Source organism: Diorhabda carinulata, chromosome 3, assembly GCF_026250575.1.
Source record: "Diorhabda carinulata isolate Delta chromosome 3, icDioCari1.1, whole genome shotgun sequence".
NCBI lineage: Eukaryota > Metazoa > Arthropoda > Insecta > Coleoptera > Chrysomelidae > Diorhabda > Diorhabda carinulata.
In genome coordinates this window covers 22,521,731-22,536,432 of record NC_079462.1, presented here as the reverse complement: position 1 = coordinate 22,536,432, position 14,702 = coordinate 22,521,731, and the positions used below count along the sequence as shown (strand labels likewise).

At 31.7% G+C, this 14,702-nt stretch overlaps 1 protein-coding gene across 1 annotated transcript in view; it reads left to right on the top strand.

The window, feature by feature from the left end:
* LOC130891651 (Krueppel-like factor 7) overlaps positions 1–14,375 on the top strand; it is a 506,531-nt gene extending 492,156 nt beyond the window's left edge. Inside the window, exon 5 of the mRNA XM_057796504.1 lies at positions 2,303–14,375. The gene's annotated coding sequence lies outside the window, so the exon portion shown is untranslated. The remainder of the gene's footprint in view (positions 1–2,302) is intronic.
* Positions 14,376–14,702: the final 327 nt, after the last annotated feature.

The window sequence follows — 14,702 nt, the reverse complement described above, 5'->3', positions numbered from 1 at the left end:
ATACGTCTAGAAGGTTCATCACATAGAAGGTCTGGTCAAAGATAACAGAAAAAGTCAAAGAAACAAGTGATCATATTTGTATTGTAGTTTCACTATTAATGTGGCACAATACCGTATTCCTAATCTTCATAAGACGACGTAATTGCTACTGATCAAATCTAGTTACCGAAACATCGCCTATATGTATGCGGAAATGATGAAGTCAAATCGGCATCTATGTTTTAAATCGTGTCAATATCGCGTCGATAAGGGATACATTTAAGGACTTCATTGGAAATAAGAATAAATCTGCTGGCAGCATTCTTCCTGTTTTCAATCTGTGTCATGAATTTCCTGTTGCATCAGCAGCTGCAACATCTTCAATTAGCGATAAACAGCACTCTGAACTTCAACTAGCAACAATACATCTAAAGATGTTTAAGAAATTCGTTATCTTTGCAAAGAGTCTGTATAATCAATATTGCTGTGTTAATATTACTATATATAAACAATAAAATGTTAGTTTTGTTATTAAAACTTAATCAATAAAACAAGTTAATGTTAAATATGCAAAGTTTTCCAATTAATGTTTTACAAATTAACCTTGTTCATACATATTACACTGTAAATGAACACGCTTTGTTATAAAATTCAATTTTCGATCATGTCACGTTGAATTAGAAATGTCAGTATTATAAAAAATTAATTAACTTATACTAGACGATTAGTTTTTACTATTTTGTCATTGTGATTACTACAACTAACCGTTTCACAGTAAACCATAGTTCAACAGTTAAAAAATTATGCGTGTGATTTTATCATACGAGTAATAGTATCATGGTTCAGCTTTATCTGGGCTTGTTTATAAAGAGATCGGCATAAGTCATATAACGCTCTCGAAAAATCAGTACAGCCGGGAAGGCTCAAAAGTCTAGCACTGCTAGACTTAAACTAGATTAAACTAAGCATGTTCGTGCTTCAGACAGTGTCATGATAACACGGGCTTGTCGATTAAACGCGTTTTCAGAACTAATAACCGATACAAATTCACGCTCTAAGAGTTTTTTTTGTTACGTGCTATCTGCGTACAAACGCGGATCACGAAACTATGTTTACCAATGTCAACTACAATTTCCCAACTAGCCTCTACCAAATAATTCAACAGTGTAGAAGACGTACCAGAAATTCTTAAAAACGGGCTCTGTTGATGAAGCGCTGCGTTCTGGACCACCGGTATTTATAACAACTAACGGAAATATGGAAATAGTGGCGCTGGCGTTAGTTGAGCAGCCAACCCAATTTGCAGTGCGGCTATTGGGAGAATTTCAAGTATCAGATCGTTCTTTACGACGAATACTGGAATGCATGTACTATCGAGTTTACCGTTCGCGACTCATCCACGCATTTCACAAGGATGAGCTCGATCGAAGATTGGAATTTTGCAATTGGGATCTCGGATGTAGTCAGTATGATTCGCAGTCTCAGCATTCCATTTTGTGGTCGGATGAAGTAACATTCAATCTGCACAACTGCGTGTACTGGTACGACCAGAATCCTCACGTCTTCATTGAAGAAGTATTAAACTTCTCTCGGGTTTATATCTGGATAGGTATTCATGCGGGAGGTCTCGTGGGTCCTTACTTTTTGAGGGTCACGAGATGTGTTATCTGGAAATACTCGATTATTTACGTGGTCAAGTGGACAATGATTCAACACTCGCAAACATCCGTCATTTCATGCAGGATGGAGCTTCGCCGCACTTGGCGTTATGTGTGCAGGACTACCCTAATGTTTATTTTGGAAAATGGATAAACAGACGAGGATTTATTCAGTGACCCGCACGATCATGTCATCTGATACCCTGTGATTTATTTCTGTGAGGCCTTCTCAAAGACCGAGTTTTTGCAAGAGGATCACGCACCCTTCCCGACCACCGAACTGCAATTGAAGAAAAATTTGGAACTCTTCACGGACAGATTGACATGCTTCGCAGAACTTGTCGGTCCATTGAGAAACGTTGCCTTAAATGCATTGATCCAGATGTGCATCAATTTAAATACTTACAGTAACCCCCTTGTAACCCCCTTTCGAATCCCTTTTGTAATTTTTTTTAATAATTCCATTTTGACGCAACATTTTTTTGTCTTAATGCACAATTTGTTACCTAACTTATGCCGACCTCTGTATTATCAAGGTATATAGCGTCTTATATTACACATTGTCTTATTCCATGTCAAAAGGCATTAATGGCTTTAGTTTTTGAATGAAAACGTATTAACAAATATTTTGTTTCTTATTAAATATGATTTTTTTTCTTTTTCAGGAAAATGATTTAATCTGACTTCTGTATACGGGTTTCAATGTACAGACTGTACTTTCGAGTGTAGAACAACATCCGCAAAAGGAATGGTGCAATAATGTTACAATATATGATGTCACAGCCAGGCTACAAACCCGCATAAGTCAACACACAATGTGTATTTTGAAAGTACGAACTACATAGACTGTTCCAATCGATAATATAGTGTCTAGTGTGTTCTGTGACGTCATTTATTTATAAGAGAATCCTCGTTACATTGATATTGTGCTGTTATTGCTTGATGATACTTGGGTTAAGAAACGGTTTTTTTTGGAGTAGGGGTATTTCTTAGTTTTGTCTAAGGATAAGATATTTGGGACATTCAGTAAGGCAATTTTCAATTCGGATTTTTATTTAAAACGAATATTCGTAGAAAAATTTTTGCAAAATAGGAAATTTTTATAAAGCGGTAACGACGCTTTAGGAAATAATATTAATTAGTTTATTGAGACACTTGGTGATATTAAAAAAAAGTATTTAATAACGTTAGTTAAAGTTGAAGCTCATTGTATCTAACTGATGTTGATTCTTATGATTAAAGGAATTTAGTTCTTGTGAAAGTAAACTTATTGGTACAAACGTAGTGTATATAGTAAACAAATGTGATGTGTATTAAATAAAATTCCATAAAAATGCCTCGTCTTGGATTGACGAATCCAGATAGATGAAATTAGAAATGAAAAGAAAAAAGCAGATGTGAAAAAAAGATGAAAAACAAAGCATAAAGTTAATTGTTTCGAACAAAGAAGAAACATCACTTTAGAAATAATTTGGAAACGAAGTATGATGATAAAAAAAATAAAAACGGGATACCTCCGAAGGATGTGGAAATAGTGCATTTCTACAGTTAATTCTAAGCCTTTCTAACCTTGCGGGTGTAAGGCGTAAATATTTTCTATTACTTTCCTTTCATCTTATCCCTTATTCAATTCAATTTTTTTTATTCTGTCGCTATCTAACTTTCTTTTTTTCACGTTTTACTCGATCTTCTTTTTTTTTTCTTATTTGCTGTTCTTGCTCGTATACTCTTCTAATCATTTTGCCTTCTCACATTCTTGTAAATTCTCCAAAACATCTAATTTAGTATCTATAGATTATTCATGTATGAATTATAATTCTATCCATTATCGTTTTACTTTCTGTCATCAGATATCTCATCTCCATGCTCTTTTATTTCTTTAGTGTTGTGTTGTGGTCCATGTTTCTGCCCCGAAAGTAACTGTTTTGCAATGGTGTGTTGTTATTTCGTTCGCTATCTATTTGCTATGTCTTTGCTTCCTTCTTATTTATCTTCATGTTGATGTTCTCAAATCTTGCATTTTACATTCCGAAGTTTTTGTTCATAGTTCTTACGTCTTTAGCGATTGGTACAATCTGTATACTTGACATTTTCCATATTCCAGTGTGCCAACTTGAACGGTGTCAATTATTAGATGTTTTTCATTTCTTCATCAAAAACATCCGAGAAGAGTAATGGACTTACGTACTAGCACCTCGCATTGTCCTAATTATTTTTGTGGTGATGTGTAAAAAGAAAGATGAAAAATAAAATCGGGAGACCTCAGGAGAATGAGAAAAAACGCAAAAGTAGTACCATAATTGAAATTACAAAAAAAAACAATTTTTTCAGTATAAACAGATTCTATGACCTTTTAGTATTACAATGATGAGAGCTTAGGTCATGTCTCTATAAGTTTTATATATTCGACTCTATATTGGTTCGTTCATACATGCCATATATCTACTTATGAAAAACATATTTTTGTCAGTAATTAATTTACAAAAATTTATTACTCTTGGTTTAAATCTTATAATTTATCAAGAATTTTCCTTTTTTTAATTAATAAATTACTTATGAACTTCGGAATTGGAGTCGTATCTAGAATGCAGCATTTTCATATTTGCTTTTCCGAGTATTATGTATAATACCACAATGGAATTATCTAGACTTAATTAATTAAAGTATACTTGATCTACCTGAACACCTAGTATACCATTTATTATATCAATTTAGGGACTTTACTATTAAATCGCTCATCTGGACTAAATTAATCATTAACTATATTAACCAATGTTCGAATATAAAGTGTCATGGAAATCCAAACACCCAGTAGTATTTCGGTAATATTTGACATATATATGCTCGTAATATCTAAATGTTCAAAATTTCTCCCTAATTGCACGGGGTATATTTAAATTTCTGCTCACTGTCTTTAATATTGGGTCGAAGCTATGAAAATTTTCTAACGAGTCTAGGCATTCTTTTAATGATTTGAGCAATATGTTTCTAGGGTATTTAATTCCATGTTACATCTGTGTAATGTCGAAAAGCCACCAGAGTTTGAAGAGGACGCTGTAAATGTTATGAACATCCCACCAATTATATCCCACGCATAGTCCATCTGGAACAACTTCGAAGATATTGGGAAACAAGAAAGAAGAAATTTCTTTGGCTATATGTAAGCTAAAATGTTGGGTTCTGAAGTGTTCTTGTGTAAGGAATCAGACGAAGTTCCAATATATCTAGGTGTGCATTCAAATGAAGACGATTTTGATCAAGCAATGGCATTTATGTTATATTAAAAAAAATTAGGATAACAATACTCACTTCTCTTTTTTCATACACTCGACAATTATACATGTCATTAAATACGATAATTTTCCATTACTGATTCCATTTCAGCTGTTCTTGGCACCACTGATGTCAATTTCTTCCACGTTTCTGAGTCCAACTGAAGTCGGTATAAACAAAGTCCAAACCTTCCATCCGTCTATAAACGCTTGTCATTTAAAGGAACTTTCTATTGGAAAAGCATCGCCTATATCTATCAGGAACGATCTTTTAGAGCTAATAACCTTGTGCGATAATCTTGGCTCCCTGTTTTCTCTCTCGTTCTGTACCTCTAGCTCTTAGTATTAGACTCTGTTAATGTCATGTCTGATTGGATCCCACGACAGTATCTTTACTCATATTTATACTACCAGCATCTCGACCAACAATTCTGTCTCTTTGGAATAAGTAGGTTGCTGAAAATTCGAATTTCTTTGTGCTCTAAGCATAATAATAAACACTCGTCAATTCTTGTAAAGTAAAATCTACAACCACTCGATTCTAATAAAGAAGTATGTGAAATATTTTTGAAAAAAAAACTTGGGTGTTCGGGTTATTACGTTACTATGTAATTTTCCAATTATGTTTTCTTCTGTAGTGTAAAAGTGATATTTTTGAAAAATGTTTACCAAAAATAGTGTTTCTGATTATACTCCAACATTTAATTATCTATACTAGTTAAGTAAAAAAAGTTAACTTAAACTGAAAACCAGTTGCCTTATTTCAAACTAGAAAATTATAACATTTAAGTGAATACGTAATACGTAAGATGCTCCAAACTTTTTATAAAAAAAGTTCCATTACTCTATGTCCCAAATATCAAATATTTTGTTAATGATAAAAAAAATAAAAACTTTTTTAAATGGAAATTTTGAAAATACTTATCAGGAGGGAGAGACATTTTTTAGATAGGGATTTAAGGAAAAATATAATCTATTATCAATTCAAAACATGCCAAAGTAAAATATAAATATTACGATTAATGTTCTAGCAATTTATGATAACCTTTATAGGGTAGAGTGAAAAATATCAGTCGTTAGCATTAAATATGAAAAAAATGCATTTTGAAATAAAAAGCACAAATTCGGGTGCTTATCTTTTCTTCTGAATAGAATTCACGTGATGCCAATGAAATAAATTGCAAACGAAGACAAAATGAACTCATTTTCGTGCCACACAAAAAGCGTTATCCAATACATACCAGAACGCAGTATGAATTAAAATGATTTGTAACCAACGCTTACTCAAATAGGAAAGTGAAAAGTAAGGTTATTCAATCAAATCATTGAATGGTAAAGATAAAGTAATTTCATAATTTTCAATTGGATGGAACCACATATATGAGAAAATGACACAAAAAAATTCTGTGAATAGTACATTACGCACCTAGCAAGAAAAGTAGAGCATCCTCCCCCAAGTATACTATTTTTTCTTCCTCCGGGATGAAAAAATTCGCTTTTCGTCCCTGGTATGCGGGCTAAAAATGGCCTATTCTCTCCCTTGAAGAACTTTCTTTTTTTTTTGTTGTATTAGTACTATCGAGATATTTTCTCATTGACTATAGTCTTAGGAGATGAACCGTAGTAATTTTTTCAATCCGCAATAATACATCGTGATGTGGACCAGAAATATTTGAAACCTGCATAAGTTTCGATTATTTAACGTGTCAAATAAAAAATATTGTACCAATTTTATTGATTGAATCAGATATGTCACATAAAAGAAATTAGTGATTGACAAAATAATATGCAAATTGGAAACTTCTAATAATGCAACAATAATTGATTAAATAACATACTAATAACATATTAAGTATGCGAAACTAAATAAAGACTCTTGTGATTCTTAGAAAGATTCATCCAAATAAATTGAATCAAACTATGATGAAATGTTTGAAATAAACTTAGTTTCCGTAATGAAATGGTTAACTAAATGTGAAAGTTAAATGGTCTTGCTAGAAGTTTATCTCATTATTTTCCTAAATTATGATGGGAAACAAAGTTGTTGACCGATCCGTAGAAACGTCTCGTTTGCTCTAGTATTTATTTGAAAGTTATCACGATTTTATACAGTCAGTTTGATATTTTCATTTTTGTTTTCTATTTTGATATTTTTTGCTCTACCTGACTTATACACATAGTCCGTATGCTCTAAATTTAGGTTGAATGTACGAACCTTTACCTTGTAAGATGTAATAAAATATTATGTGAATATTATTATTATTATTATTATTATTATTATTATTATTAAGTAAAATAAAACGAAATTATCTGCGCCAATTTTGCAGTTGACTTTTTTATTATATGTTTATAATAAGAGGTGTCTTATTAAAGTTTTGAGTGATTTTTGCGAAGAAATGTCTTCCTTGATAATTTATACAATTGAAATACAGTAGAATGTGAATATTATTGATATTATCTATGAAATTATGTTTAAATATTATTCATATTTACCTAATTCAGACAAACAACTAATATGCTATATGTTTAAATCTTACAACTACAACAGATGGAAGGTGCAATCTAGTATTTTTAAACACAACTAAGGACTTAAGGATTTCACTTCATTTATATGAAAATCTTCAAACTTAAACTGACGATTTGCAATGCAATAATACTGTATAAAAATTACGATAATTGTGTTTATGTTTTTATTAAGATGTAATACCAATTGGAAATCATTTATTAAGTTTTTTATATTTTGTAGGGGCAATTACTGATTTATTTGTTATTTATTGATCAATATTTTGCATTAGGCAGAAAATCTTTACCTAAATCAAGATTGTTTTCTTATAAATTTACCAACTTGAAAATTAAATTAAAGTAAATAAGTGAAATTAAAGCAAAGTAGGACCTACTTAAATCATTGACATATTATATTAATTTTTATATCTGTTCTACTGTATTTCCATAACAATAGAAATTTCATTCTTATTTTTTTTATATCAAAACTCAAAACTGAGACATTTCTCTGTCATATTAAGATGATTCGTTATTTGTAATTCCCACGTTTTAGAAGTATCACAAATGATTTTTACTTTTGGATTATTTTGAAAATTCTTGTATCTATCATATATTAACAGTAAATTAATCTCCTAATCCTTTTTTTATTTAATATTAATAGTCAATGATTATTATAATGTTATGTTACAGGTCAATATTTTTCTTCAAGTGCCATCTCCATATAATGAAAGTTGGAGACAATTTCGGCATACTTATTTCGGTCCTGAGTGGTGCGAATTAAAGATCATGTGTTCATACCAGTCCAATCGTTTATATTTTTTAACCATGAATGTTGTCTGCGACCAGGTCCACGTTTTCCTTCGATTTTTCCTTCTAATATTAATTTCAGTATATCATACTTGTTGTTACGGTATATGTGGCCCAGATAAGCGGTCTTTCTTCTCTTTATTGTTGTAAGTAACTCTCTTTCTTTTCCCGCACGTCTAAACACTTCATCGTTAGGTATATGTTGAGTTCATGATATTTTTAATAGTCTACGGAATATCCACATTTCAAGCCTCGAGTCTGTTCATGTTAACCACTTTTAATGTCCATGTTTCTGCTCCATACAAGATAACTGAGTGCCCGTACGTCTTTATAAAACGGTATCTTAAGAAGTTCAAGGTTGCGTTACATAATAGGTTTTTCACCTTTAGGAATTTGGATCTTCCTTGTTCTATACGTGATCTTACTTCGATGCCAGGGACTACATTTGTCGTTATACAGCTGCCAAGATATTCAAATTTCTCAACTTTCTTTAGTGCAGTGTCATAGATTTTTTTATGTTTAGTTGATGGTTTGGAAGTCTTGCTATGGCCATTACTTTTGTTTTTGTTATATTAATTTCCATGCCTAGCTCTACAACTTTGTTGATTAGGCGTTGAAGAGCTTCTGGATTGTCTGCAATGATAACCTGGTCGTTTGCATAACGTTTGTTGCTTAATGTCCTGCCGTTAATTTTTATTCCATCCTTATCATCGCCTATTGCTTGGTTAAATATATGCTCAGAGTACATATTAAACAATATTGGTGACAAAACACAACCGGTTTTGATGTCATTTGTCCATATCGAACCGTTGGCTCTTGGTTCCAATTAAGATTTCTAATAAACTCGATATCTTGTTTGTTTAACTCATTTTTCGGAAGTAATGTCAGAATGACTCATCACATTTCTTGGCTTTTGATTTCATAGGGAGGGGAATAAATACAGAGGTAAGCCAGTCTTTTGGAATGTTACCTGTTGCATGAACTTCCTGTAGTAACTGGAACAGTGGCAACAAATTTTCTTCTTCTATTAGTTTTATCATTTCTATGTGGATATCGTCCGGACTCGTTGCTTTTTATGTTTTTACTCAGCTTAAGTGCTTTGATTATCTCTGATTTTGGCATTTTTAGAATCTATTGATATTCATTATTCCTGTAGAATATTCGTGGCGTATCGCTAGCGAATGTTATCCGTATATACTTTTAATAATTCTTGCTCTTCTGTTACCATTCCATTGCTTTCATTTAGTATACCTGATACGGATTGAATTTTGTTGGAATACGTTACCTCTTTTATTTTCTTATGAACTCCGTGGCTGTCCTGTTTATTCTGAAGTAATTCAATCTTCTCGCACCTTTCTTTCTTATTTCTCTATTTATTTTTTTGTATTTTTCGATGTTTTTATGCTTATCCATTGTCTGATTGTCCATTATCAGTAGAATTTCTTATCCATTCTTTTTTGGTCTTTGGGCTGGCATATCCTATTTCTTCTTGTTCTACTTTTACTATTGCATGTTTAATTTGATCCAAGACATATTCTATATTCGTTTCTGGTGTTGTAGTTGACTTTATTGTTGCAAATTTTTCATTTATTTGTTCTTTTGCTTTTGTTTGTGTATCTTTGCCTTCAAGTTTTTTCATGTCATTACTTTTTTTGTTACTCTTTCTTAGCCCTTTTAATTTCATATCGAGGTTACAGGTCAATATTACAATTTTTAATCTGTTAATATGTCATATTTGATACACAATTATAAAAACAAAAATTTAAAAATCTCACTATAAATTATTCCAATTTTAATAAGCGTTAAGACATTCCTTTAGTACAAACAGATAAAGATTACTAAGTATTTAGTGGATTATTTTGCATGTACCGAATTATCTTAAATGATTTGACTTTTAGGTGATATATTTGTATATAAGCTACCTTTTTAGTCTGATATAACCAGAAAAAACAATAACACTCGTTATATTTTCCATTTTTTATCTTTTATTACTATATATGTATTTTGTATGTATTATATGTATGTACATGTATGTTACAAAACATGGCCAGTCAAATGTATTAGTATTAAGTATTATATTTCAGGAAAAAATATATTTTCGAAATTTTTCCTAATGAAAGGAAATAATTAAAAGCGACTTTCAAATGCGTTTGATATTTTGACTTCCAATAGTTATATACATCAATAACCAAATCAAAAATATTAATCTATGTCAGGGATAAAGTGAGCTCAACAGGTTGAAGTGGGTATTATCAATGTTTTGCAGCGAAGGATTTATAAAGATTTCATCTTTAAACCATTCCTAGATGAAGCTCTTAATTCCCATTCATTACAGCAAGTTAAATTTGAATGTCAAATAAAATATTCGCAGAAATTTTTTATTCAATATTTTGTTTTAATCTAGTATTTTCTAGTATTTTTCAATGTAGATCTTTAATTTGTCCCTGCTGAAATATTTGTTCATAAATTTAGCAAATGCTGTATGCGATCATACCCTTTATTTTCTCTCTGCTTCAGATCATTTTTCATAATGTTTATATACGTTTATGTTAGAGACAACTAAGCTTATGGCTTTGACACTATTTGAGCTTAAATCGACTAGGATTGGTTAAACCCAATCTTAACATGTTAACCCTTAGATACACGAGTCTTAGTGAGTATACTCTTTACCCGCTACTGGCATCTGGTTTCGCGTTTCAATTTTCCGTTGATTTCGAACGTTTTAATTTTTTTTTATTTTGCTTACTATTACAGTTTATTACTTACCAAATTACCAAAGTTTTCAGGAAATGTATCACACAATAAATAAAATCTACAAAAGGTGTATATTTTAAGTAAATTTTGAATCTCACAAAGAAAAAATCACACAATGAAGAATTGAATATTACAAAAGAAAAATTATTAGAGAAAATGTTGTATGCTTCGAAAATATTTAAATAGGTTTAAGACTCATTGGAGAAAAATGCATATATGTAAAAATATTGTACAATATTTTCTTCGCGACATGTTTCTTCATTTCGACAACAGTGAACTGAAGTTTCTATTGTTTCTATGTTTGCAACATTCATGGCATGGACCTCTCCTTGTTTGAGATGTGTTTTGGAACAATTCAGGCGATTCTTCATATTTTAAGAGGAAAGCTTTCCATTTTAATGGAAGATTCTTGATTTCGGCTCGTTCTTTCAGGTGCTCTTCGAGGAGTTCAAACGCCACCCCTTCCAGAAATTCTTCTCGCTTCTTTTTCTTATCATTTTCAACTGCATTGTTCGCGGTATAAATAACAAATGCATTTATTCTAACCATGTCTTAAAATCTGGCTGGTGGTCATCGGTATGTTTATCTCTTTTTTGAGTAGTTAGCACACATTTGATCGACAGTGTCCACTCCCCCTTTTGTGCTATTGTAGTCTAAAATTATTTTAGGCTTTCCGGTTTCAGGACAAACTTCGTCATCATCGTGTATGGTGGAGGGAAGAATCATGCATTTATTTTTTTTAGTCATGTAAGACACAATCTTGGAAGCCAGATATTGAAGAACCAATTGGTCGACTTGAGGATGGAAGGAATTCTCGAGAGATATCGGACTTATTTTCTTTCATTGCTCCTAAAAATGTTATTCCATTTTGAAGCAAATATATGAACAAATTATAACTGGAGTAACAATTTTCAGTTGTAAGGTTACGTTTTGAGTTATTTATTGGTTCTCTTAGGCGTTTTACAATTTCGTCCGGTTTATTTGAGGCCATGTACGGGTCTGGTAGTTGAATACCACAATAAATTTCGAAATTGTAAACGTAAAATGTCTTAGCGTCGCACATAGAATACGTTTTCATGCCATACTTCGCAGGTTTGTCTTGCATATAAACAACAAACCCACGCCAGGGGTATAGCATCATCAATTGTAATAAATTCTGATAAACTTTAATTTTTCTGAAAGTTTTTATTCAACATCGAATAAATTTCTCTCACTGGTGCCAGTTTATCAAATATTATCCGTTATTTTCGAGTTCTTACATCATCAAAACCTGTAGCAAAAGTCGGAATCTGTTGATACCATATGCCGCCCTATATTGTAAGTCCTCTTCCATTCTTCTTCCAAACACACCTAGTATCAGCTTTTATTTATTCCCAATATATATAAAACACCAAAGAGCGCCTTTATTTCAGAACGGAAAGTTCTTTTGCAATCTCTCTCCCTTGTGATGCTTCGGTAAGGTTAGAAATAGAAAAAAGGCATCAGTCTCCGAATGTGCGTCCCTGGCATTTCATAAAGGTCCGGATAAAACTTTTATGAAGTTTTTTGATGATGTTCTAGCACTTGGCGCGACTTTTGGTCTACAAAGCCAAAATGTATAGTTGTTTTTGTCCTGCCCCAAAAATACATCAACATGCAAAGAGTTACATACTTGTGGAGTTGGTTCAACTTCATCACCAGACAGTTCGCTGTTACTGGAATGATTATCGTTGAAAATAGTCTTCTCATCTCCGCCGGAATCATCACTGAAGTCAAAAGCTGCCTCTTCCTCTAACGGTTCCATCAGGAGCTTCTGTATCTCCTCATCAGATAAGAATCTTCTCGACCTAAAGAAATATAAATATACAAAATAAATAAAATCAATAATAGCTAATTATTGAGAAAGTAACAAACAAAAATTAAGAAAAAAGTACTTACATGAATGCGGCAAAAATGGAACCTCTCTCTTTGGTCTCTAACTGACTGTAAATCCAAGAATCACGACGTTCCCTTCCATTGATTCTGTGTAGACTTGTTGAGGGATACTAAGGAGCTGGAGGAAGGGTTCTAAAATAGACCTGGACAATTCAAACTAACCAAAACTACGACACGGGGTGCCGCTTAGCATGTAACTAAGGGTTAAAGACGCAAACTCTAGAAATCCTTCCGGTTTTATCCTCAAAGCATTGGTAATCTCCTGTTGAAATTAGGTTAATTCCTATTTTTCTTATACTAAATCACATACATTTACTTCCAATTATTTATCAAAAAGATACGCACATAATATAAAAACACTCTCCAAAAATAGACTTCCACGATGTTTTAAATTGAGCTGCATATTTTTTTATATTTCTGAGTAATATTCAATAACCCATTAATATAAAATTGAATAAAAGCATGTCAGAAGTTCAACAGAAATACTTTCTAAGTAGAAACCAAAATACAAAACTTGTTAAAGTAGTGAGGACTTAATATCTCCACTATTACTTATTTTTTATGAATTTATTTTATAGAAATCAAATAGTACTTACAATTCTTCTTCTTAAAAATATAAATATTGAATAATTTCATGAATATATAAGAGTAGTTGCAGCTTAAAAGTTATTTTGCAAGCAATGGAAACTGATAATTGCTCATATAAACAATGTCGTCAAATAAGAAATAGTGAAGCCAGCAGTATCGGAAAGTAAGCTTAGGTATCGATACACGGTGTTCATCGTTGGACAATATCCAATCCAATTCATTTAGCTAAATTAGAAAATCTGGTACCGTTGGTTATATTCATACTGAACACACTGTTTACACCTCGACTACAACACTCACAATGACACAGGCGATTCTTTATATTTCAAGTTATCGTTTCAGGTAAACTTACTTTGAGTCTTTGAAAACGATAATTTGGTTATCGAAACGTGCGTCGGACAGTGTGATTGTGACTATTGGTTGTAGTTGTGGTGTAAACAGTGTGTTCAGTACAATCCATCTAGAGAAAGTGGAAGATTTTTGATAATAAGCAACAAGAAAAAATTCTGATTAATATTTCAAATGCATATAAATTGTTTAAAAATTGTTATTTGTTGAGGTTGAATTAATTTTGGAAAATGGATATAGGTAAGATTTCAATTGAAATATATTTTTTAATGAAGGCCAAATAATTCGATAAAATATAGGTATATTTAGATAAGAGATTTTTTAATTCTTAATTTATATTTTTTTCCATGTTTTTCATATACAAGTATATCCATATTATATGTATGTATAAATGTATATGCTCTAGTTGTTGCACAAATCTTTTATTAACTCTTTATTTTAAATTTTATTCAAAATTTTCGTCATCCAGTCAAACTGACGGCGAAATTTCGTATGCTAGCTTGTATTTCTGCTCAGTGCAAAATAAACGTTAAAATAAATACTGTTAAAATTATTAATATCGATTTATTTACATTCATTTTTCTTGGGAGGGGGAACCACATCATTTTCGTCATCCAATCATTATATTTTCAAATGACTACTATTACGTACATGGGATTTACTGGAATATATGAAACGATTGAATGGAATCGGTCATTTTCAAAATCTCTTGAGTTACATTTTTTCCAAAAGGCTTTTTTACTGAAAATTGTTTCTTAAATGATGCTTATTCTGGGTAAAAACCACGTAAGTCAATACATTCCTTCCTCTTTCAATAATACCGCGTGAAAGACGTTCATTGCATGAAGTCAGTTTTTGCATGATGATAGAAGTTTATGAC